Genomic DNA, 26,596 nt, shown 5'->3' on the forward strand with positions numbered 1-26,596 from the left:
TGTGTTTTGTCTCTTTATATATTATGACCTTGTAAAAGCGTATAGATCCAATACTGTTAATGAAGTCTTGACGCCGTTTTTGTGCATTGATGGATATTTTCTGGGAGGGGATGTTTCATCATGTAGTTGAAATTGACTTTAAGAAAGTTTTTATTTACTGTGAGTTCTCGAAGATTTGTTATTTTCGTATTTTGGTTTTGTTGTTAGTTATATTTGTTTTTTTGTTAATTAGCAATTCACAGTATTTCTTCTTTGTGATGCTAACGGATGAAGAAATAAAAACGTGTTAACAAAGAAACATTCTACCTGTGCTGTTGGTTTTAACGTGTGTGTTGGTTTGTGTCATTTTTAAGCTTTTTATATCCTTTAACTTCACTTCATTGATGGTGTCTGTCCTCTCACTAAATTATTTAAAGTTTGGAGACTATGTTTATTCCATCTATTTAATCAAACGGTAAGATATAAAGGATAATACATATATAGTTAAACATATCTCATTTCTTGATTTACATTAAAACATTATCTTAGGAGTCGATTGAGAACATAATATCCCACAGAAGAGATGATAGATAGAAGGGATTCGTGTTGTTTATTCTTTAGTTTTCTATGTTGTGTCATGTGTGCTGTTGTTTGTTTGTCTTTTTCATTTTTAGCCATGGCGTTGTCAGTTTGTTTTAGATTTATGAGTTTGACTGTCCCTTTGGTGTCTTTCGTCCCTCTTTTGCAGCTCACAAAGAAACTATCAAATTAAGTGTTTAAAGTTCGGAAGTGAAAATCATCTCTTCGAAAAATTTAACGGACGCCATCTGGACTAGGTTGACTGTCATGGAAGATCTGTCCCACAGATGACGACGAATATGTTTCAATCGTAATTACCGGAACCTGTCCCCCTTTTCCCAAATCTACCGAATTAGACTTATCATCGGGTTGTGATTTTTTTATTTGTTTGCATTGGCGTTGTGAGTAAACTTTGACTCATGAGTTTGAATGTTCCATTGGTATCTTTCACCTCTAATTTATAGATAACTTTTTGATATAGATTTTAGTTCATTGCTCTAGCCGCACAGTTACCAATATACAGATAAAAGAATATGTGGTATGAGTGCCACTAAGATAACTTTCTATCTAAGTCACAATTTTGTAAAAGTAAAACATTGTAGGTCAAAGTACGGCTTCAACACAGGTCTACTCTCACACTGACCAGCATCGCATGATACTTTGTCGCATTGAAAGTTATAATCTCATCTCTATTTTTAAGAAAAGAAAATTGTTAATCAAGTAGTAACTAAAAAAAAAAAAACACCACCTAAATTCCGAGAAAATTGAAACTGAAAGTATCTAATCAAATGGCAAAATCAAAAGATCAAACACATCAAACGAATGGATAACAATAGTCATATTCCTGTCTTGGTAAAGACATTTTCCTATGTAACAAATGGTGGATTGAACATGGTCTTATAGCTAGCTAAACCTCTCACTTGTATGACAGTCGCATCTAATATTGATATTTGATTTTATTGCCTTCAAAACAAAGCAGAAAATAAACAAAATTAAGTTGAAGAAAAAATCAAACCAAAAAAGTACCCAGGAATGTTCCTGGCTTGGTACTGGCATGTCCTTATACAGAAAATTAAAGATTGTACCTGATTTATTGCAAGCTCAGCCTCTCACTTGTACGTCGGTGGCATGAAATTGCATCGTACCGACAACGATGTTTGTAAAAAAAAATCAATAATGGGTAAAAATATAAAAAAGGGTGCAGCAGAAAGAAACATCATGTGCATATGAAAAGAAGGATTGATTTGATTAATTTGTGTTTACACCCACTTTCAGCCCTATTGGCTATTCCAGTCCGATTATTTTGTTTGAAAAAGTTGTAATACCCGCAGAGAACAACATACCTTTGATAGAATGCACCTACCATCTGCGGGGTTAAAACTCACAACCTCAGAGTTTAAATACTAGTGATATAATAGTTAAATTACTTATATCAAATGGCCACTTTGGTCCCTTCATAAGAAAAAAACCCAAACAAACAAAAAAAAAAAAAAAAAAAACGAACGAAAAGACTCCCCCCCCCACCAGAAAAAAAAAAAAAAAAAATAAAAACAAAAAACAAAACAAAAAAAAAAACAAACCCAAAACCTTTCACAAAATAATGTACAGTAATTAAAATGAAGTTAAACAAACCTTCCCAAAATGCAGGTTTATCTAAGGCTTCACGAAATGATGAGTAGTTCCTTTTCCAAAAGGGACAAAAAGGTACACATTTGTTAGTTTATCTATACTACTAAAGGAAGAGATTGATTTTATTGAGCCGAAAATCCTTTGAAATCATACAAAGTTGAAATTATTTGTGATATGGCTTATAAAAGTAGGGAGTCTTACTTCTGAAATTTGTCTTTTGGAACAATCTTTTATCAACAGAATTTATTTTTGTGAATATATCTCAATTCGGAGACCAATTTCGATTCGTGTCCTATATGCTTTCCAACATGCTCAGTATACCTTCTGCCCGCGAAATAATCTCAGGCAATACATGGAATTTTGTCATTTCTGAAATAACAAATTTTAGCCTGTATTTACTATTTATTGAAAGAACACAGCTGATTTAGTTTTTTTTTTTAAATATTTCTCTAAGTGTAGATAAGAAAGACACTCCATAGTCATTATATTCTGACATTACCGATTTTTGCTTGCATTTGTATGAATCTTATCGTAACATGTGGTAATAGAAGTTTTTACTGCTTTAGTTTGGGTATATTTATGAACTCTTTTAGAATTCCTTATTGTACTTTTAACATAAAAAAAAAAAAAATAACAAAAGTAACAACTCGTGGTAATTTTTTTAAACTTTCACTTACCTACCCAAAGGTAGTAAATCCCCCGTCCCGCAATTTATTACCACAGAGAAATAAAATGTTCCTGACCTTTTTCGTAAAGCATCTCGACATTTGTTTTTTTTTAGCTAAGACGAACTCAAATAGTTATTCCTAAAACAAAGTATCGTCCTTGAGTAAATAATGTAATAATCTGCTGTTACTTATTTATATTGCTTATTTTCATTTTCATTATTACTATTTTTACCGATCGTTATATGTGCCCAAAAGGCTAAAATGTAATTTACACTACAAGATAATTAAATGTATTTTATATACATAAGACAAACTATTAAGTTAATATGTAAAAGGAGTTCTCATATGTTTTGTTAACGAGTACAAATAATCTAGTTAGAAATCTAGAAAATTAGTAAGGTTGTTATTAACGGATGGATGGACGAATTTGAAGCCTTTTAACATCCAGCGCAAAATCTAATGCATATTTGTGATAGGAAAAAGATAATATATGAAATAAATATACCAGCCCTGATTTGTACTATGCTGACACGATGGTAACGTGGTAGGTCAACAAGCAACACTTTTGTGATACTATGTATTTCGTTGCCGTTTTGTTGTGGAGAAGCCGGCATGCATGGAGAGAATCATCGACCTCCGGTTCGAAAGTATTAATAAAAATCAGAGTCAATTAAGAGGGAAGTCGAAAGCATTTGCCCCTAGCAGAATTGGAACTCCAAATCATAGGGTTTCACTACTAATACCTCACAGCTACCGAGACTCAATTAGTCAATGAACCAGGGACAAATTTTGTTATTTTCAGATATGCACCCGATTTTGTTTAAAGAAACATGTATTTTAATGAATGGTGGGTCATGCGTTTTAATGAGATTCGGAGTCAGTGGTATCCTTGCGATTTAACATTTACAAAATAAGATGAAAAGATGTGGCAAGATCAAACCAAACAAGCACACTCAAGTTATTTATGATGTCAATGAATTTTATTCGGTGACAGATAACGTTTTTATCAAATTTTACAAATGGATATCGTGACTAAAATAAAAAATGGTTGAAACTTGAACAAAAGAAACATGTTTGAATTTCAGCATAAGTATGTTTTGTTTACGTTAACATAATTATATAAGTTAGATGTACTTTCAGGTGTATAAAAATGATTATGAAAATAAGCTGTACCTTTATCCCATTATCTCCTGTTTGTCAATGGTATATTGAATATATATTGCCTTAATTTGTCGATTGGCACAGCAAATCATGGCTGTCAGATTGATTTATAGAATATTGAAATCTTGAAGTGAACAGTTTATTGAATAAATGATTTGAAATGTTATATATAAATAATTCAACTTCAGAGATTTATAGGTAAAAAACGGGAGGCAATATCAATAATGCAATAAAACAATGAAGATAAAAACACAAACAAAAGTCCAAAACACACACGGAAAAGTTAGGAAAAAGATAAAACAAGAAATTCTTCCATTTAAATGCAAAATGCACCAATTAAACAGAATAAAGGGCAAAGAAAAGAAAAGAAAATAAGAACAGAGAAAATTAGTCTTAAAAAAATAATAATGGGATGTAGAACTATAAAAAATTGAGAGAAATGACAAAAAAATATAAATAATAGTAAAAGTGGCAAACAGTAACAATAATGTAGAAAATTATCTAAAAGAATACAGAAATTCATGGGCCCATGGAAAACTTCATACAGAATAAGCGTTAATTGAAAGATTGTTATGACCATATGGATCATCGAATATGGCTAACAAACAAACACAAACATCAAATAGAAAATATGTATAAATTATCTAACTATTTATTCATGTTACTTTTGTAAAGTTCAAATGAATATGTTTTGTTAACCGTTAAAAAAAATCGTGTTTAAAGAAACAAATAAAATATTTTGAAAAGTGAAAATATTTAATAAAGAATAAGGTTACCTTTAATTTGACAAACACTCAGAAATAATAAAGTGTGTACGATATTATATCTTTATCTATATTTGAAAAAAAATCTATACATCGTTCATTTAGAAAATGCTGTAACAGTTAAAACATACTTTGTACTTTATTATGCTTTCTCTACTTTCCATGTCAAAGACATGATTAAGATATCATAGGGGCTTTGAAACCCATTAGTCGAAGTCAAAATAAAAACACAATAATAGTATCCCTGATACTGATACAACATCATTAATACATTGAACCTCTAAATTCAGGATTTTGTCATATTTCATTTCCTTTCTAAATAAAATGATTGTACGAAATCCTTTTCGACCATGAAATATAACAGTTGTTTTCCTTTCGTCAGTTTGTTTGATATAATCGAGCGTTTGTTTTTTCCAGACGTCATAGACTCCCACCACTTAGAACTGAAATAATGTTAGAAATTTGGTTTCTTTTTATGATGGTCTCTTCTAAGTTAATTTCTATTTCTGCCTCACGTTTTATTTCTTGTGAGCGTAACAAGCGAGCATGAATTTTGATTGTTCTATATGTCATATACCAGTAACCACCAATAGTTCCAATAATATATTATATGTCAACACTCTAAAGTGTAGCACGAACAAACCAGTTATATGAATAGTACTAACATGATAATCTTTCAAAACCTTCACTGTACGTATGTGTGATTAGGAATGTTTTCTGTAGGTAACTTCTATATAGTTTATTCAATAAGTCATTTATGTCTTTGAATGAAAGACCTCTAATCACATTACAGCAAATTTAATGGTTTTAGTTGAGACACTTTAATATTTTCCAAAATTATTGAAAAGAAATTTAGATACCTTCAATAGGTTTTATCGACGACACTGAAAAACACAACACATACTATGGCAAGCCATATCTTTGTCACTAAACATTTTTTTTTCGCATTTCAGCATTAGATTTTCAGTTTTGTGGTTACCACTAGCTACAATATTATTATTCTTAAACGATCATTTCGATCTTCACAACATCTGAAAATTATAAAAATAAAAACATTATTTATTTGTTAGGTTTTATTATAGTAGAAGATTTTAAGTTGATTTTCAGGTATTATCAGATATTTAATTTCCTGGTTGAAAAAATGAAATATATGACATACAGTCAATCGAGAACTTTTAAGTTTTGTAATGGTACAAATGTAATTATCAAATATTGAACAGACTGACGAAGTCGTAACTGCTTGTTAGAGATAAAGGCAACAGTAGTATACCGCTGTTCAAAATTCATAAATCGATAGAGAAAAAAACTAATGCGGGTTACAAACTAAAACTGAGGGAAACGTATTAAATATAAGAGAACTACGATACAACAGAGACACAACACCGAAACGTAAAACACACAGAAACGGACTATAATGTAACAATGGCCATTTTCATGACTTGGTACAGGGCATTTTATGAAAAAATGGTGGGTTGCACCTGGTTTTGTGGCATGCCAAACTTCCCGCTTTAATGGCAGTGTTAATTATAACATTAAAATGACAACATTACACGACAGAGCTACAATAAATAAATTGGAGAAAATATAGGACAGACAAACAAACGAACAATTGCCATCAAAAGGTAACAGGTTAAAACATATTTTTATACACTAGAGAACTGTCTGAAGAGTTTTTCAGTTTAAACATTGTTTAAATCTGACGATTAAGCAAAAGACTGAAAATTACGAAATAATTTATTGTTGTTTCTTTTAAGAGCTGTATATATCAAATTTAGATTACTATTGTTTGGTAAACTAAATTGGTTGTTGTCATTTCTAACATCGACATGTCTTTTAAATACCTAGCATTAAAACTTTCTAAACAGATAAACCTTGCATCAATGAATGATTGTACCGGCTTGAATGATATTCAATAAACAGCTTCCATCTTTGCTTTCTAAATACCCAAGATCATACACATATCTATTTTGACAACTGCTGATGAATGTGATTTTTTGCATGCAAAAATGTGCAAAATTCTTACGACCTTCAAAAATGACATCCTTCAAACAAAATCGATCTTCCATGAATATGACGTGTATGATTATTTCTTCTTATGACAGCTCAACAAAAATGACATAAACGTGATCTTATTGTGTTTACCGTAGACAATTATTTTAACTATAATACAGTGTTATAAGAAATGGCTTGAATGGTACATGAAGCAACTAGTCAGAATTTGAACACAATATATCCGAAGCTATAACATGGATTATCAAAATACCATAAAAAGAAAGACAGGATGGTATTTTCAATCAGAAAACGTATCTTAATATATTTTCCCTCATTCTTACTCTATTTATGCTTTTCCTGACCTGTTGATTATTTTTATTTAATCAACGTGTGGTTCGTTTGATTTCAGTTATTTGTTGGTGAAAATTTGATTATGACGTCAAATTTTCTTGCTTCCTCTGAATTTCCTATTATGACGTCATGAAAAAAGGAGACTATGCCTGATGACGACACGTAGATGGAACACACATGTTTGCAGGTCGTTTGAAAAGAATGATTGAAATTATCTGTATATTGTCTAAAATCATTAGAGAAACAGGTGCTGGCACTGCATCGAGTGTGTTACGATATTTATCCACTCGAGACAATTAATTACAAAATTAACTGTCAAGAGTTACCATGAATTCCATTATATTGACAACCATGTGTGAACAACACAAACAGACATTAAAGGTTAAAATTTCAGAATTATGGTACAGACAAATAAAGAAAACTGTAGTATACCGCTGTTCAAATGTCCTAAATCAATTGAATGAAAACAAATCCGGATTACAAACTAAAACCGAAGGAAGCACATCAACTATAGCAGGAAAACAACGAAACAACAGAAAAACTGAATTTAGCAAAAAAACTAACGACAATGCAACACACACAGAAACAAACTATAATTACAGCAGTCCACATTGTGTTTTAATCTTAATCACTATAACCAAAAAATGGAAAAAGAAACATGTAACAAAAAAAGCACAAAAAGGCATATGGACAAAGCACATAAGCAAAAAGAAAAGACAAGAATACAAAAATTTACAATAACACAATGATGGCCAAGTCATATGTATGAAAGAAACGCAAAATGGCAAATAGACAAAGCGCATTTATAAAAATGAAAGACAGACATACAAACATTATCATACAACAATAACACAACGACGGGACGTATAAGTACAGAGCCACAGAAACCCAGACTGAACAGTAAAAGTAGTTTTCATAAAGACAAATAAAAGAATACTAAGACACGTTATCAAGATGATAAACAACATCAGTACAAAGTTTCTATTCTGATGAATAAATACAAGAACAGAAATAAAGTTAGCAATATCCTTTAAATTTACTTTCCGCGGTAAAGATGATGCTTACGAAATATTTTAAATTTGGTTACTGTGATGGACGTATCTATCCCATCAAACAATAGCGTAAGGATACAATACATACATTTAAGTCTGTCTCATGTCTTGACATATCTATATATTGACATTGAGGGTCGGTTGAAAACAAGACTTTATGACAAAAGAGATGATTTCTGTTCCAGATTATGAATTTTCCATTACTATGTAGCAACATTCGAGCCGCGCCTGCATACGGAGTATATATATATATTCTAATGTATACGATATTCCAGGGCTTGTGTTTCCTATCATAATTTCCTTGATAGAGGGTTGCTATTCACAAGGAAGATATTAAACCAAGAGTTAAATAAAATTGAAGAATTTGATAACTTGTGAAAAAGCTAAATTATAAACACCCCCTTTACAATAAAAGTTAAAACACCGATTATTAAGACGGGTTCAAAGCATTTTCTCTGATCTTTCCAGTCAATAAAAACACTCGGTGATTCCATATATCATTCAATAAACTTTGAACATCGATGATTAAATTACTGTTCTATTTTATGTTTACTGCATCGTAGTTGTTTTAAGTCAAGATCTTGTCTGTTGTTACCTTGTGTCTAGAAATTCTTGTTGTGTGGCGATTTAATTCTGGCGGCAAATATTTAATATCTTATATTTGATTGATTGATTGATTCATTATATTATAAATAGGGACATTGAAAATGTCGGGAAAACATTTTTGTCAATTGATTGTTGCTATATTTAAAGCAATATAAAAATAATTTAAAACATAGTACTTTTACGATGCCATTTCAATTCCTTTGGATTACAAATTGAACAATAGAGTGTCTCTGTTGAAAAAGTGTTGACATGAATATCAATAATGTGGTCATTTTTGTAAATGTCCTGTTTTCAAAACTTTGAATTTTTTCGAAAAACTAAGGATTTTCTTATCCCAGGCATAGATTACCTTAGCCGTTTTTGGCACAATTTTTTGGAATTTTGGATCATCAATGCTCTTCAGCATTGATGATACTTGTTTGGCTTTATAAATATTTTGATATGGAAAACGAATGTCCCGTTTAATTCAACTAATTTGTCATGGTGACTGTAACACTCTTGAAGTGTCGATTTTTAAACGTCTTTTCTCTTTAATCTATTGGGGCTGTTATTGTGTTTAGAAAGCTCCGTTTGCAAAATCGATATTTCAGTGATACAGTTATCGGTATTGGTCTCTACGATCCTTTGTTGTAAATATACCGGAATTTGATGCGACTGTCATACACGTGAGAGGTTTAGTGCTATAAAACCATGTTCAATCCTACATTTTCTACATTTAAAAATGTCTGTTTCAAGTCAGGAATATGACAGTTGTTGTCGATTCCTTTGATTTGCTTTATTATTTGATTTTGCCATTTGATTAGGGACTTTCCGTTTTGAATTTTCTTCGGAGTTCAGTATTTTTGTGATTTTACTATTTCCTACGTCTAGTTCCCTGGTTAAAACATGACCACCGAGACTACTGTCAGTTAATATTTGTTCCATGGATTTTTAACAGTGCTTGATCAAAAATCAATTATTACCTATTTCGCCGAAACTTCTTCCTGTAGACTTTTAGCCCCGAAGTTATCATAAGCTAAGATGCCGTTTTTATAGGCATGAAAAGACGGATATTTTTCTATTTGGATGAGTTTTTTTTTTGGCGTTTGGAATAATAAAAGTACAGAATACATTTCGTATATATAAATGGTGATGAGACGGTTTAAGATATTTCGTCATTCAAGGTGCAGTCGTTCAACTTAGTCCATTGATTTTCAATCCTCACCTGTTGATGTAAATAAACAATCATTTAAAGTAAACTGAACGATACCAAAGGGATATTCATATGCATAAGTCGAAAAAAACCCTGTCAAAGCCATGGCAAAAAAGGGAAATGACAATAAGACAAATAACCGTATACAAAACACAACACAGAACTTTAAATATACACGAACCCACGCTTTCCTTTATATAATCTATTCAAGGAATGACTGTAATATTTTTTCTGTCTATGAAGAAATAACATAAAAAATTTGGTGCACACTGAATAACGCGCGTAGCGGGTTATATAACAGTGTGCACCAAATTTTTTATGTTATTTCAAATAGACAGAAAAAATATTACAGTCGTTTCTTATAATTTAATTCTAAATTCCATTTTAAACAGTAGAAAATCATGAAAAAACGTTGATGACGTCACAGTCACATGACTAAATTATGTCTATGGGCTCATAACAAAATAACGTCAGCCAATCAAAAGACGCGTTACATCCAAAATTAAATTATATAGCAATATACCTATATAAAATAAACATGCAATCAATGCTATATTAAGACGCGGGCATGTTCATTTCGGGAAAAAAGCGTGCATTTCGATGCATAAAAAATCAAAAATAGAATATTTGTCACGCCTCGGGTTATGAATATTTTTAATTTATGTATTTTGAGTTATCAAATCACTCCTCATTTTAAGTTAGGCTATTTTGCTAATACTTAATAATAAACAATCGTGATATCCCTTAGACCTTGAGATACTTCAATTCTATTGAAGCTGATGCTGGATAAAACCATATCAGACAGATATCAGAACACTTTTTTTGTATTAGTAAAGGTAGACATGGAAACGTCACATTTTTCCAATTTGTTATCAAGTGAAATTTTTCTATTTTGTTATCCAGTGAAATTTTTGTTTACCATTTTCATCTAATACATTATTTTGTAATAAGAAATTAAGTATATTGTTAGAATATTTTGAATACAGAGTATTATTTCATTTATTTAAAGTCACGTTATAACCCTTTTACTCATTAAGTATATTAAGCTTAATACATGTCTGTTGTTGCTTATATACATTTTAAAATTGACTAAGATAGGAATGAGAAAAAAAAATAGAAGGAAACTGAAGAAAACTTTCGTTTATCCCTGTTTAAAACATGGATGCATTCTCTCGTAATCTAAATACATATGCCAATTTTATTTAGAGTGGTTGTCGTTGGTTCATATATGTCATATTTGTTTTTGTTAACTGTATTGTTCAAAAATAGGCGTTAGTTTTTTAATTGAATTGTTTCATATGTTCATGTTAGGAAAGACAATACGGTATTGAATTTTATCTTTGTTGACACAACAATTGCCTATACTTACTTAACTTTGGTGGATAGTTGTCTCATTTGCAATCATTCCATATCTCCTTATATTTGCTTTGTTAATGTCATAACAAAAGTTGTAGATATTTTGTAATACCAGAGATATTTAATGTGTATTTATTTATTACAGCACCTTGATACAGATATGCGTTGCGTAAACATGCTGGTCCACCGTATTGACAACGATCCCCATGGTTTCTTCTGCATATGCTGGTAACTAACATTAAATGAAAACCACATACCTTTTGCAAATTATCATTATATATTTTTTTTCAAACGTATGACACTTAAATATAATGAATATAAACGTTTTATTATTTATCATTTTATCTGCTTGTAGTAAATGTTCGATATCTTTGAATACTTGGAACAGTTTTCATTCCCCAACAAACTCATAAAACTACAATCGTGTTTAAGATATACTGGTATTGTCAAGCACTTTCAAATATGTCTGTTTCTTTTTTGTTTTTTAAATACATGACTTCCATAAGTTATTAACGTTTACTTAGTTTTCTCAATTATTCAGTGCAATGGCCAGCAAGGAGCTATACACTAGTAAAACCGAAAGCCGGATGTCCTACTGGGTGGTAAGGATGGAGGAAACAAGATAATGAAGACAAAAACAATAAAAACGAACTTACATCTGTACATCATTTCTATGGTATAAGTTATTACAACTTTAATTATTGTCAAATTAAAATAAGATCACTGATTTAGTGTTTTAGAAATACCATTTAATAACTGAAAAATGTTACATATTTAATTGATGTCTAACAAAACAATATGATAAACTTACAGGTACCTTTGGATCGAACATGAAGTTTTATTATTGTACCAAAGACCAACAAACACCATCCGGAACTCAAAGTTAGCCAAAAGGAAATTACTGTATTTTAAGACAAGGGATATTCTGTCCACAAGGTATATATGAACCTTAAGAATGCTCAGTAAAATTCATACAAATAAACATGCTTTTTAACGTGAAACATTTTTATGTCATATTTTGATTGCAAATTATTAATAAGACACCAAAAGTATAAAAATAAAATAATACAGTATGGTAATTGAATAGGGTAAAAAAAATCAACTATTTCATGGAAGGAAGACTTATGACTGTTTTCTAATTTTCAAACGTCTTTTTATTCCGAATATCTAAAACATTCTTCTTTGTAATATCCAAGACATTCTGTTTTGAATGTCTAAAACATTCGATGTAATTGAATTAAAAAATGTGAATACCCGATTAAGGTAAATTTTGTCAAACGTTTTCTCATTTGACTCAGACATCAAAACAATAAATTTTCTTAAACTTATTATTCGAGATGATCACATGTTCTTGTCATTTTCATTAATTTTAATTTTTCAATAAATGATAACAATGGTAAGGTTATCTATGATCTATAGACCAGTTGATTATAAGAAGATTATGTGACGTTTTTTTTGCTAGGTTTCCAGACCGGTAGTATCTATTGGGATGACGAAGATAAGAGTAATAGCAACGAAAAGGACGCGACACTACCTAGTGGAGAATTCGACAAAGATACACTTATAGACTACTGTTGCAGGTATTATATTTTGAATTAAATCAATCTAATAGGGTAAAACTGTAAATTTACATGCAATATGACGCCTTGTTTTTATTCATTCTGTTGAATGTTAATGTTTGATTGTGTAAGTTTTTATGGACTTTTGGATTTTTTTTAGAATTGAAGTGCGGTATTTTCTAAGATCCTTTTTTTTTAACTTTGCTTGCCGGCGATAAATGAATCAAACCAGGGGGGAGGTGTACAACTTGTCTGAACTCCAGCATACGACATTTCAAAGGCAATAAAAGCTCTAAAATAAAAATAAAAAAAATAAATAAAAGCAATATAAACAGATGCAAAGTCTCAGAAGAGAAAGAAAGGGATGATTAATTATTCTTCATGTGTCATTCCAAAACTCTCATATCTGTAAAAATTTCATATAGTCATAATGACATATTCCATTTTATTTACAGATCTGATGGATCATATAACAAGATTATCCTTCCAACAGATAAACCATTCTATTTGCTACGCTTCTTCACATCCTCACCATGCCAACAGGTAAAGTGAATGATTGCTAGAGAGGAAATCACCAAAACAGATGACGAGGACAATAATAACAAAACAAAAACAGCAACAGTGGAAGTCACCCCCAGAATAGTGGAAACAACAACAACAAGCTCTACTACTGCTATTATTATTTACTTTTATTTTCATTGTATTTGGACTGCAAGTCTGGACTGTGTCGTCTTGTATTTTGTTTTGATGTGTTATTATCTACTACCAGGCAGTTCACTGGTCTCATTATGCCTTCCGAATTTCCATTGTCATGAACAGAAGAGATTTCGGACGCATATGACTTAAGAAATGTTTTTGAAAATTAGAAAGATATATACATGAAAAAGCTGCAAAAGATCATTCTTAACAACCAAGGTTAAATCAGAAGTCTGCCGAAGAGAATAAGCCCTAACAAATGTGTCAATCCAGCACCATTCTACCTGTGCCTATTTGAAGTAGAAATAAGTTCATTAATTGGTTGTCATTTGTATCAGTTGTTTATTATTTGCTGTATAATTGTTTAAATATAATTGTTTAAAAATAAACCAGGTTGTGGATTTTAAAGTTTGAATTCGATTTAGTCATATTGAAGCTATTCCATCCTTTACTAAACTTGATTATGGAAATGGGGAATATGTAAAAGAGACAACAAACCGAATAAAGAGTAGACACCAGCTGAAGGCCACTAATGGGTTTCAACGCAGCGATTTGACCTCACATCATAGATGATGACCTAAATTATTACTAAATAGAGATTATGTTAATCACATATATCCAATTAAAGATACTATTGATGCAGTTAAGTCTATCTCATATCTTGACTCACATCAAAATATTGTCAATAAAGGTCGAGTGAGAACAAAATTTTTGACAAAAGAGATGATTAATAGAGTTTTTGGTGGTGAAATTGAAGTCATTTCTTCAAAAATTCTACGGACGCCATCACGACGTGCTTGATCGTCATGAAATTTCTGTTTCCCAGGTTAACACAGATATGTTCAAATCGTCATTACCTCAAATCCCGTCATTCTTTTTCCAAATGTGACCTACCTAGTTTGACTTATCACCCGTTTTTTTCTATTCATTTTGTTTTGTATTTACGTTGTCAGTGAATTTTCGAATCTTGAGTTTGAATGATCCTGTGGTATATTTCGCCTCTCCTTTATAGATAACTAATTTGTATGGAGTTTAGTTCATTTCTCAAGAAACAAAGTAATTACTGAAAAAAAAGTTACCTTGCAAATAAATGTTTGGTAGCAATTCAGTAAAAACATATTTTGATAATAAATTACCTTGCCTCAAAACAAAGTATAGCATAAACATAAGTAAGTCCAAATTACAAAAATACCTAACATTGAGGATTATTCCTGACTTGGAAGAGGCATTTTCTTATGAAACATATGATTGATTAAAGCTAAAATAAATGTTATCGCTAGCTCACCTCTCACTTGTCTAACAGTCGCATTTAATTGCACTATAGCGACACTATGAGTGAGAAAAAAAATCATACATAATACTTTATTTTTATAAATTGTTATTTGGCTGGAGAGTTGTCTCATTGGCCCTCATACCACATCTTCCTATCTATAATATGTAAACTTGTCAAAATCAGGGATACAGCAGTCAGAAACATAGTTTGCAAAAGCATTTATTTTTTGTTTAAATGCTTGATTGGCGTTTAACGCCACTTTCAATCCACTTGGTGATATCGGTCAGTCTTTATTGCTGGAAAACTCTGGAGTGCCAAAATGCGGCGTTATCTTATGCTTATTTATGATTGGCATTTCATTTTCCAAAGGTGGCATTGTAGAAATAGACATCATCGTATATCCTTTAAATTTCATTACTTTATGAAAAGTTCATTCAGACGGAAAATGTAGCCACAACAATCGAAAATCGTTGTCTGTTGAGTTTATGATTTGACCGTTAATGATGCGTCTTTTGTAGATAAAACGCGTGTCCAGTGTACGCAATGGTAACCCTGGTATCTATGAAAATTTAGGCAAAACTAGTCTATAACGATCATATAAAAAAATTTGTAAATCTAAAATGATGTTATTTTTACCAGGTATTAATGGCCTTTTCATTCTATGGCTGCTTCCGGCACGAAAATCATGATTTGAAATTGAGGCCAGGAATATTGATATACATATAAAATATATGACTCGTATTCAGATGCAGCTGGATTTTTATACCTGAAAACTGAAAGTTCACAATCATGTAAATTAAAGTCATCTGCATAGTCTTATACTTATATCTTTAACCAGCTGTTAACGAAATATTTTCGAAATGATAAGAAGTGTCTATCGCAGAATAAATTACAGTAGCTGTATTTGGCAAAAACTTTTGTTTTAATCCTCAATGCTTTTCAACTTGACCTTTTATGATTTTTCAATTCGAGAATGTGACGAAGATTCTTTTGTAGACGTAATGCGCGTCTAGCGTAGAAAAGTCTACTACTTGTACAATGTATCTATGATGAATTTACTTATAATTATTTTGTTTTACTTATAATCTTATACATCGTCTTCTAATATACCTCGATAAATGCTTGTGGAATAAACTTACTTGATTTTAAGGAAATTTACTGAAAAACAAAAAAGCGATTTTGAAGTTATCTCCAATAAAGATATATTTCGTGTGTGTAAAGACTTGATTTTTTTTTACCGAAGAATTATAATTATATCATTATATTGACGGCGTGTGATAAAAAAAAAATATAAACGCAAATACACTGGCACTGAAGCACTAGATTCAGATTGTTTTATTCATTTTTGCCCTGAATATCAAATTGTATATTTCTATACAAAATACTTCATATAAATCCATATATATGGATGTTTTAACTATTGCGATGTATAATGTCAAAAAAATGCGACATGGTTAACATCGCTTTAAATTAAACTCGCATTTAAAAAACAATAATATGAATTTAACAGGGTATCTAATCAATATCGCAAAGATAAAATCGCATTTTAGTCTAGATGTCAAAATCGAAATAATAAATACTAACAATAGTTTTTTTAAATTTTGAGTATCCAAGTACAAATAAACTTATCATAGATACACGGACGCGTGTTTCGTCTACAAAAGACTCATCAGCGACGCTCGAATCCAAACAAGTTAATAAGCCCAAATGAAGTACGAAGTTGAAGAACATTGAGGACCAAAATTCCTAAACGTTTTGCCAAATACAGCTAAGGTAATCTATTTCTGAGGAGGTAGAAATGCCTTAGTATTTTAAAACTTCAAAAGACTTGTAAACAGTTAATTTATAAATATGATCATATATCTACGGATATGAATTTAGATAACGAATTGATCCCCAATCTTAGTCCAAATCTTGCGATTTTTAGAGAAATTCGACCAAAAAGTGTAACTCGAAAGCGAAACCCTATATGTAGTCAAATATAAGAAGTTTTTAATACAGAGACAGTGAAACTGGAGTGGGCCGCATTTGGCGCTCAATGTTGTGAGAGTTACACTATAGTCAGTGTGACGTCCACGTGGACGATTTGCATAGATAGGTCAGTAGTCTCTTTCATTTACAATGTTGCAGCCAAGTGATGCAACTAGTAAAACAGTGCAAATTATTGATACAATATTTTAAAATCGTTAGCGGATTCAATATTAAATTACAGACATCAGGGATAATCTACAGAATTCGATATTTCAAAAGGAACAACCATGGAACTAAAGACAACTTGCTTGAAGTTCCCCGGTGTAATGGGTAGCAACATCCGGGTACATGGGTAAGAATCAACCCGCGGTAGGGGTCATGTAACGACGTGCTTTAATAAATATCAATTCTTGAAATATACTAAGCCAGGAATAAAATCTCTTATTGTTCTTTTAACGTTTGTTTTCATTTGTAAAAATAATAAAGTAGTAACTTGAATTTATTTTGTTTTAAATTATCATTTACCTACCTAGAGCTTTTATAAATACAAGGGGGTTACATTTGTACTTTTCCTCCATCATTTACCACTGAGAAATAACCTTGAAACACATACCGACAACCGAAAAGTTATTAAGCTGAGACAAACTCAAATAGTTATTCTAAAAAATCCGGAAACAAATTATCAACCGTAAGGGAGCAATTATTTGACTTCAAAGATATGGGAGAGTGAGGGAGTATATATGTTTTTCTTGCCATCTGCTTGACCAGAATATATTTTTCTCATCAAATTGAGAATCAGAATGTTAAAAAAAACCCAATAAAAAAACCCTGAAAAATATAATTAAATGGTCCTTTTCTTACATGCTTAAGTTAGTATCACACTCAGTTGTTTAACTTGTTCATATTGTTTATTTCTATTTTTATAAATTAATTCTTGTACCAATCCTAAAATGTACTTTTGTTACCCTTGAAGCATGCAGTAATATTCAGAAGACATATTTAGAATTATTTGACCGATACAGGGGTTACTTTTGTTTAATAGTTTGTTTATTTAATTCATGTTTTAAAGCTTTGTTTCCAATGTGAAAAGAGTCAGAGTGTGTCATATGTTAGCCAAAAAAGCAAAAATGTATTATACACTACAAGATAAAAAAATGTATTTAAAACATACGTCAGAACCTCTAGTTTATATATTATTCTTATTTTGTTAATGAATAAAAAATCTCCTTGAAAATATATTAAGGTTGTTATAAACGGGTGGATGGTTGAATGGAAGGCTGTTTAACTTTCAGTACCAAATTTAATGCAGATTCAGGATAGGGAAATGATAATATATTTTTTGAATAAAAGTCCTGTCTTATACCAGCCCGATTTCAACGTGCTTGTTTTCAAGGCATCAGTCCATAGGAAAACATGCAAACCTACCCTACCCAAGCACACCATTCTGATACCAAGCCCATCAATCCTTTATGCCATGCTAGGCAAACACGCTACAACGACACCACCTGAGCAGATATTAGTGCAACTTTCGAAACCACAGCGCTATTGTAATGTGGTTAAGTGGTTGAAAAAGCCGACATTTCTGAAGAGAAACACCGGCGTGCGGTAGAAAAACTAAAAATTATAGTCAATTAATATTGTAGTCGAAAGCACGTGCTGCTTGCAAAATTTGAACTGAAAGCCTTAGTTTTAACTGCATAGCTCAGACAGCCACTGAGACCCCATTAGTCAACGAACCAAAGACGTATTTATATATTTTAAGACATGAACCACATTTTGTTTAATGAAACCTGTATGATTACAAATGGTGGGTCATGCTTTTTATTGAGATTCGGAGACATTAGTATCCTTGTGCTGTAAGAGTTACCAAATAGAATAAAAAGATGTAGTATAATGATATCAAACTAGCACACTTAAGTCAATTATTATTCCATAAACTTATACTTTATGTCAAATAACGTTTTTATCAAACTTTCATCAATTTTACAAATGGATGTCGTGACTGAAATAGAATGTTTATGGAAATTGTACAAACGGAACTTATTTGAATTTCAAGTTGTGTTGCTGTTTACGTTAATATATACTTTTGATTTTTTAACCCTGTATGCTAACATTTCCATGAAAATTTTAAAATTGTTTGTACGCACATTGAACGACAAATTTATGTGACGTATAAAATTTTCTGACGTCAGACACTCAAATCAATAAATGTGTTCGTAGATAGTAGATGTTTTTGTGTTCTGTTAAATTGTTCCTTTTAAAATTGTTAAACGATGATGACTGATGTACCCATATTTTGACTATTTTATTTATTGTGTCTGTTTATTTAACGCATCAATGTAAAAATATCGGAAATTGATGAGACTGTCATTAAAGTGAGAGGGTTAGCGCTATAGAACCAGGTTTAATCCACCATTTTCTACATTTGAAAATGCCTGTACCAAGTCAGGAATATGACAGTTCTTGTCCATTCGTTTTTGATGCGTTTTGTTATTTGATTTTGCCATGTGAATATGGACTTTCCCAATTGATCTTCCTCTAAGTTCAGTATTTTTGTGATTTTACTTTTTATATAAGTCAGTTGTTGAAAAAGAACATAACAATTGGCTTTACTGTTATACTGTATTCCATTCTGTCATGTTTTTCATTGCAATATTGCCTATAAGTTGTTTATGCCTCTTGTTAAAGTGAATACTAATTAATTGATAAAATATTAAATTCTTGAAGTGTAAAATGAAATAAACAAAAAATTTTTAAATGTAAACATATATATAGTTCAGCTTTAGTTACTTACGAGATGTAATACCAATAATGCTATAAAAACCCATAAGTCGAAGAAAAAAGGCAACACTAATACCAAAGGCAAACGATGAAAAGACAAACAATTGTCCAAAACACAAACAAATAAAAGTAACGTTAAAAAGATTAAACAAGAAATCCTTTCATTTAAATGTAAAATGCGTAGAATAAACATGATAAAGGAAAAAAAAAAAAGAGAAAATAGTAGAGAAAAATAGACTAAAAAAGAGCGTATACTCTTACAATCCGACCATACGCGTACGGTCAGACCAGACGAGTATACTCATACGGTTTTGGACGAACTGGACCATATATGTAGTTGGGCCGAATGGGTTAATTTCAGACAAAAAATTATGAAAATCTTTACTTGACCGTGCTCGTATATTCCGACCGTATGTGTATTTTGAAAAAGTACGCATACGGTCCAGACCGCACGCGTACGTACTATAACTTATATGGTCTCGAACATATACATTTGTTTTGGTAAATGTTAGTTTTGTAAAGTGGAAATAAATATGTACTTTTAACACTAAAAAGAGATCGTGTTAAAAGAAACACATTAAATGACACACAATTATTAAAGGTGTACTTCTTTTCATCTCCAAAAAAAGGTTGGCTTTATTTTGACAAGAATCAGAAATCATGAAGTGTAAAAGATCTTATATCTTTTCTTTTATATTTAAAAAAAAAAATCAATACATATGTAACTTATAAAAACAACGTGAAAGAGAATAGAAATAAAAATATTCAGACAATATGACATTTTTTATATAAATATCGCGTTCGCAAACGGAATAAGGAATCGATATATATTTTCAGTTGTATTTAGTATGTAAGGAAAGTAGTAAAGAACTTAAAAGTTTTTTAAAGTTTTAAATTCAGATAAATCCTTGATCAATAATTATGCAAAGGATAAAAATGAATGCATACTCACAGATGCAGTTTTTCGAAATTGGGAACAGCAAAACCAGACCCTTCTCTGTAGACAAATGTCTTTTTATTTATGTAGCTTTTTCTCAAACGCCTTGTTTATCTTATCTCAAGCCATCAAACTTTTTATGATGCAGACAAAAATATATGGATAAAATGTTGAGATGCAGGGTTAATATGAAACAAAATTAAAACGACAAATAAAAATCATTTTGATATCAGCTGATTGTCTTCATTAATAAATATACATATATACAACCTCTCATTCAACCTAGTGTAAAAAAAGGAGAAGTTTCTACAAAGACATACAACAGAGAAAACATACAAACAGATCTATGAAAAGGTCAAGCGACGACAGGAAATATCATAAAAAAAGAAAACGACGAAAATTTTCAGAAAATGAAAGTTTAATTATTTGAAGAAAAGCAAAAGTATTAAGATCCTCTTTAAAACAATAGTTAAATAAAACAGCGGAAACAAGAGATTTCCCGATTTACTACGTATCAGTTACGGTTGTTAAATAACTCATCGATCAGTGTTGTTTTGGAGGTATAATTTAATGAATGAGATTATTTTATTCAACATGATAAAACTAAAAGAATTGAAATGCGTATCAGCAAAAAACTAGCTGAATGTTTTTTGGATACAATTTCAACTTTTCTAGAACACTTTGTTCATGATTCTTTATGAAATTATTAAGTTAGCGAAGGATAAACAAATGCATTTGTTTTTCGACACTATCAATCAAACTATTTGTTTTTAAAATCTAGCATTATAAGGTATAGGGGATATCTGCATTCAGAATATTTTTTTTGGTCATCTACTTGATCAGAATATTTGTTTTTTTTTACCAAATTGGTGATCAGAATAATTTTTTTTAGGTACAACATCATACCCCTTCCATCCTCTTAAAGTTAAATGATTGTTCACTTTATATAGAGAAATACAAAATGAATGTATTTTGACCATGCCATCTCTTTTCCTTAAGATTACAAATTACAAAATAAATTGTCTCCGTGTTATAAATGAAATAAGGTCGATTTGTTTGAAAATTTTCAAGGTTATTTAACATACATATCAATAATATGCTATATTTTTTTAAAAGTTAAGTATAAACGACGATTCTATTTCGAGATACATATACCCTTGTTTACGCTTGATGCTAAAGTAACATTTCCATCATGTGTCTTACATGTCCCACGTTATAAGATTACATACAATTTATCGGTTGTTAATTTAATGGTTATTACAGATGCTATCAACTGTACTATACATTTAAAGAGCTATTTATTGAAAATGAGAGATACAATTTTTAAAATACAAAACGATGAAAAAAGTACTTTAATATCAAAGAAAAACATGGTCTTATAAAAACAAAATTATTCGTAGCACTACTTTCCCCAATTTAAGTATAATATTGAATATACTTTACAATGCTATGACAATCACGTTCAAACCGTCAAAACATTTTCTTGATTCTATTTCTTTGAAATAAATGCAGTAGTATACTTAATATCCCATATGACACACATAATTATCGATGACAATTTGAACCATTAAATATTTGATCCCAAAAATAAAAGCCTAAGAACAAAGTATTTAGACTGACGAGTTTATAACTTGTACATCAACATGCAGTCGCTCTGAATGAAAATGGAAGCACCAAAAGTTTACTGATACTCAAATCTCATAATTTCGTTGAGTAGATACTTTAGTTGATAAAAATGTGTTCTGGAACATCTTGAAGATCCGGTAATTTTTCGTACTTAAGGATGTTCGCTACTATGTTTCAAAATAACCAGCTTTTGAAATGACTATTATATATTGATAGTATATAAATAATAAAACGAAAAGAGCACAAAAAATAGGGGTCCGTGTGCTTGTTTTCGAGATATATGCCCTTGAAAATTTGGCGGGAAATAATTCTCTCTAGACTTTTCATATATTTAATATTGACACCTTTTGACGTTCAAAAACGATGAAAAAATAACAAGGATTTTATAAGATTTTCAAATATGACATTTTAAACTATATTTAATAAAATAATGGAAAGAAAAGTAGGGGTTAATGGGCATTTTTTTTTAATGGCAGTATCTGATTTACTAAATAACTCCTGAGAATTTTACTAGTGAAGCTTTATACTATTAAGCTTGCATCACTAAATATTTACTACAAAATTTGACTGTACACAAGAAAGTATTCTTGTTAACAACTTTCCTTGATAATTAAACCGGACTTAATTTCTGCCCGAGTATTGCCGCCGAGAAAATTGCACAACATATCAGCTTCAGCAAAAACTAAACATATATTTTGGTCAATTTATAGTTTACTTACGTGTATACAGCCTCAACAAGGCACGTTCAAAATGACTTTGATATACAGTCTGTCAAATTTAAAGATTTGAGCAGTGACTGCGGAACTGGTTGCAAATAATTTATGCAGCTACTAGTATTTTACGGAAGCAGGTAAAGTTTTAATCCAATCAGATGAATATCCATTATCTAAAGACATTTCACTGGGTCAATCAATTGAAATTATGCCACTTGCTTTAAAAACATTTCTGTTTTGTCTTTTGGGTGATGGCGTATACGCGGCAGTTAATAAAGAGTACGATACACCTATTGGCAAAGTTCTTAGATGTATGGCTTTAGCAGAATGTATATTATCTATAAAAAGTCATTTTTTTCACTCCTTTTCATTTCAGTTTATCATTTCAAATGCACCGTATATATGCACACACCTTTGATAACTATTAACAAGTTTGGTCATGATCATGAGATTAGAAAAATTGAAGATGGGGCATACGTTCTACATGGTATTATTTCTTTTTCTGGTGGTCAAACCTTATCCAAGACAACGTCGTCCTAACAACAGAAACAATAAAATTTCTCCGTATGACTTTGATTGGCTAAAAGGCAACATCAGTCCGATGCCAATTATATTTATTGGTATGATGTCATCCGACTTTCTACAAGATTTGATCTGTTCACGCAAAGGTACAGGTATAGGGGGAGGATGGAGATCTCATAAAAAAATGTTTAACCCCGCCGCATTTTTGCGCTTGTCCCAAGCCAGGAAGCCTCTGGCCTTTGTTAGTCTTGTATGGTTTTTGATTTTAATTTCTTGTGTATATTCGGAGCTTAGTATGACGTGCACTATCACTTCAACCGAGTATACATTTTTGTTTAGGGGCCAGCTGAAAAAGTTTTTCGCTGCATTGATGACCCCTTGGTGGACCGTCTTCGGCCGTTGTCTGCTTTTTGATCGGGTTAATGTCTCTTTGAAACATTCCTCATGTCCATTCTCAATTTTGAAATCAATCTGTAGTAGATCTAAATTGTGTCCGCTTTGAGCAAAACCTCTGCTGTACTGATATATGCCCATGCCAAGAAGTGGTCTTTGTATGAATATGTTGACCGATAAGAATGAGATAATAAGTGAAAATGAAGCTATGATATTCCGACACCTAAATGGTCTGACATCCCATTGGTCCGACTTTTCGATCATTTAATTATAATCATGATAACGGAATATTAACATAAGAAAGCCAAATAAAAGGTAAAATATTAGGATAACCTTGTCATTCGTTTGCAGAGGAGGATTTAGAGGGCTAAGGGGGCCTGCCCCCCTTTGAAAAAAAAATGATTAATTATATAGGGTATCGCTGAAGCGGGACGGGAGCGGCCCCCCTTTTAGGCAGCTAGTGGGCCTCCACTTATGAACATTTCTAGATCCGCTACTGGTTTGAAGCGGTGAAACTAGTTATAAAAAAGTAGGTATATTAGTGCCAAAGTAGCCGAACGTCATCACCAGCGTAATTAAAAGAAAAAAGTTCTTTGTAAAGTGTTGTTTGATTAATTAGTTATCTTAAGATACACGGCGGCCGACCCAAGTAAAATCAAACACAGTTTGACGTACAATGAGTGATCATATTTTCCTTGTGATGTTTTATACCAAAATTGTCTATTTGTTGATATAAATATACTAGTAGCACTTCACTCATTTTAGTAATGTTAGTTAGTACTCTTATCATAACTGATATAGTGATGTAAACAAACTTGCGGTATGAACCAGATTCAACATTTTGCACTACAATAATAAAAAAAAGTCTGTCCTATGGTTGTCTGATGTTGATGCGGTTGGCAGGCTTTCAAACTAACAGGAGACCATATGATTCCTCCATTTTAATGTACAGTTCATCATGGGACTTTTCTATGAAATTAAAAATACGTCCTATGTTATATTTTTCCCTTGCTTCAAATATTTTGTTTCGGATTATTTATTTCAAATTTGCAGATTTATGTTTGTAAAAACGTGCAATCAGCATGATATGGAGGTGTTATGAGATTTAAATAACGCAAGGGCGACTACAGATACATTTGTGTGACTTAATGGTTGATTTTCGAAGGCACCGAGAGAAAACGTTACGAAACATACGTTACCATTAAAATCAACCAAAATAAAAATACTATGGCAAAAATATATTTGCTCCACAGTAATAAAGTATTCCTATAGTATTGTTTCCTTTTTGCATTTGTTTTGACTCCATTTTTCAAATTTTTCAAATGGAGATACCCATGAATTGAAATTGCACTCGTGACCTTTGATCCCGATTTAAAAAAAAATGCACCATAATTTCCGATGACGGCCGGAATATGCAGAAAGTACTTATTCTCAGCTTTCCAGAGAAATGCAATTTAGCCGTATGTTAGCTATATATAGGTAGGTGATTTAAAATGTAAATTTGTCTCTCATATCACTCGCCTAGTATTCAAATATATTTTGACATCAATTTGTCATTTAGCTTTGATAGATATTTAAGAATTAAGTTATTTTAATCAAGTTTCAAGTTTTGTTTGTTTGCTTATACATAATAATACAAATCGTGATATACCATAGGCCTTGGGATACTTACATTTTATTGGATAAAGCTCTAATATATTTCGTACATATTTCAGCAGTTATGACATTCACATCACATTTCAACAGATTGATATTTGACAGTAAGTAAGATTTATGTTTCTTTTTAACTTCATGGCATTTAAATAAAATAGTGGATTTTCTTCATTAAAGTATTTTTCAGAAGTTAATCGAAACAGTTAATCTGATATTTATAGGATGATTTTATTATAATATATTATATGAATCCAAATCACTCTAATTTTATATATTTTTATACATATTTGCATCATCAAATATCCTTGTTTTTGATACGAATAGTTGTTAATTGAGAATAATATTCAACGTAGGCTGGTGTAAAATTAGATAATATCAGATGAATATCACAAAAATATTTTTAGTACATGTATTCGTAAAGAAAGAAAGAGAAAGAAAGAACTATATACGTTTCCATTGTGATTTTTTTTTTATGATTTTCTATTATGTTATTACATATACAAACTCAAATATGTTCACCCCCGTCAACTTATATATGCACATGTCCCAGGGCAGGAGCTTGTTGTTCAATAGTTGACATTGGTTCATGTTTGACTTATTTGTTTCTTTTTATATATAAATTAGGCAGTATGTGTTTTACAATTGTTTTTTTTTCTTCATGTTTTCATGTCCTGGTCTTTTAAAGCAAACTATACGTTATGCGTTTTCTCTTTGTCAAAGGCTGCACAGTTGCATATAGATGATGCAAAGTTATCTCATTGTTATTCATTGCCATTCATTCCATATCTCCTTTTATATTTTATAAGTATGTTGTTATGTTTTGATCCATTTTCGCAATTTATAAAGTTTAGTTGCTAAAGATGTAGATGTTTTGCAAAAACAAAAATTTTGACTGTCTCTTTAATAATTTCAGCTCCTTGATACTCATTATGCGCTGTGTAAACATTCTGGCCATATTTACAACGATCCTTATGGTTTCATCTGCATATGCTGATAACTTAAATTAAATAGCACACATTTTTGCAAATTATTATTATCATTTTCGGCGATAGTAAATAACAACGTCCTTTTTTTAAATGAAGTATAATACTTAAACTTAATGATTATAAAACGTATTATCTATAATTCATCACATCTTTTTTG

At 31.0% G+C, this 26,596-nt stretch overlaps 1 pseudogene; it reads left to right on the forward strand.

Annotated features, from left to right (window-relative positions):
* Nucleotides 1-11,535: 11,535 nt before the first annotated feature.
* On the forward strand, nucleotides 11,536-15,503 carry LOC143081034 (uncharacterized; annotated as a pseudogene).
* The last annotated feature ends 11,093 nt before the right edge of the window (nucleotides 15,504-26,596 follow it).

This window comes from Mytilus galloprovincialis, chromosome 6, assembly GCF_965363235.1.
Source record: "Mytilus galloprovincialis chromosome 6, xbMytGall1.hap1.1, whole genome shotgun sequence".
In the NCBI taxonomy this organism is placed as follows: domain Eukaryota; kingdom Metazoa; phylum Mollusca; class Bivalvia; order Mytilida; family Mytilidae; genus Mytilus; species Mytilus galloprovincialis.